This window comes from Egretta garzetta, unplaced genomic scaffold, assembly GCF_000687185.1.
Source record: "Egretta garzetta isolate BGI_Z169 unplaced genomic scaffold, ASM68718v1 scaffold107, whole genome shotgun sequence".
Classification (NCBI taxonomy): domain Eukaryota; kingdom Metazoa; phylum Chordata; class Aves; order Pelecaniformes; family Ardeidae; genus Egretta; species Egretta garzetta.
Genome location: NW_009260399.1, coordinates 2137091 through 2138797, shown reverse-complemented (window position 1 = coordinate 2138797; position 1707 = coordinate 2137091). Strand labels below are relative to the sequence as shown.

General features: G+C 48.6%; 1 protein-coding gene across 1 annotated transcript in view; it reads right to left on the bottom strand.

The window, feature by feature from the left end:
* The window catches only part of HGFAC (HGF activator), a 46628-nt gene that overhangs the window by 34999 nt on the left and 9922 nt on the right, over positions 1 to 1707 (bottom strand). The window lies entirely within an intron of this gene.

Sequence of the window (1707 nt, the reverse complement as noted above, 5' to 3'; positions counted from 1 at the left end):
CCAGGGGGGTGTGGAGTCTCCTTCTCTGGAGATATTCAAAGCCCGTCTGGATGATGTCTTGTGCCACCTGCTCTGGGTGACCCTGCTTTAGCAGGAGGGTTGGACTAGATGATCTCTGGAGGTCCCTTCCAACCCTTGCCATTCTGCGATTCTGTGAGTCATCTAGCCACCACCACGACAGTCAGTGTTACAGTGGAGGATTACAGCAGTCACGAGTTACCACTTCCAACATTTTAAGCTCCAGGAGGGCACTCATGAATAAGTAAGTGCAACCCTCATAACCTGACTCTTGTAAACATGAACTGTCTATAAAGTCTACGTTTGTGTCTGACATACTTGCATTACAAAGGCACATGCATTGCTGCTTGGTTTGGGGTTAGGTCATTTGTCTCTGATCTACTGTTAATTTGTTTTAAATCCAGGCTGGAAAATAATTTAAAGATGTTAAGTTTAAAATTATGATGCTGTGCACTGCTTAATTTTAGACTCTCAGCATGATTCAGCTAACGTTGGCTTTTCAAGCACTCTGGTAGATTGTAATCAGCTTGGCAATGAGTTTCCTGACATGACAGAGAGCTCCCTACAAGGGGATGGTGGAAAATGCCCTTCATTGGAAAGCGGGAAGCAAACATCTAAGGGCATCTGGTCATTTGCCACAGCCTAAACAAGCCAGGTCACATTTGAAAGTATTGCAAAGGAGAAAAGAGGAACACGATCAGCATTTAGACACAGATCCAAAAAAAACCCTCAGGGCCATCAAGTCTGATCAGTGCAACACCTGAGTTTTCAGTGCTGGTCTGTCACTGTATAAATTGAGAACTAGGTATATACATTCCTTATAAAATGAGATTCCCCAACATCCAGCTCATGAAACATCAAGTTGGGGAGACAGAAGCAAGCAAGGGCCAGCCATCAAGGTACTGTTGAGGACAGGGATGCACATTCCCCGCTGAACTGCTTGGGACGTGATGCTTTCACCCAGTGTGTCAATTAAAGCAACTTACAGAGAAAGGAGAGTTTGCCACAGACCTTGGCTTCCCGTTTTAGACAGACTTTCGCAATGAGGTAACTAGCACGGGAGTGTGGTGACCATATGAAGCCATCGTGCTGCTCAGCTAAGTAACCCTTTTATTGTCCCTTGGTACTCTGCAATGAATGAATCTGTCCTCAATGACATAGACAGCGAGATTGAGTGCACCCTCAGCAAGTTTGCAGATGACACCAAGCTGAGTGGTGCAGTTGACATGCCAGAAGGATGGGATGTCATCCAAAGAGACCTGGACAGGCTGGAGAGGTGGGCCTGTGTGAACCTCATGAGGTTCAACAAGGCCAAGTGCAAGGTCCTGCACCTGGGTCGGGGTAACCCCTGGTATCAATACAGGCAGGGGGAAGAAAGTATCCAGACCAGCCCTGCTGAGAGGGACTTGGGGCTACTGATGGATGAAAAGCTGGACAATGTGCGCTGGCAGCCCAGAAAGCCAACCCTACCCTGGGCTGCATCAAGAGAAGCATGGCCAGCAGGTCAAGGGAGGGGATTCTGCCCCTCTACTCTGCTCTGGTGAGACCTCACCTGGAGTACTGCGTCCAGCTCTGGAGCCCTCAGCACAAGAAGGATATGGAACAGTTGGAGCGGGTCCAGAGGAGGGCCACAAAAATGATCCGAGGGCTGGAGCACCTCTCCTATGAGGACAGGCTGAGAGTGTTGGG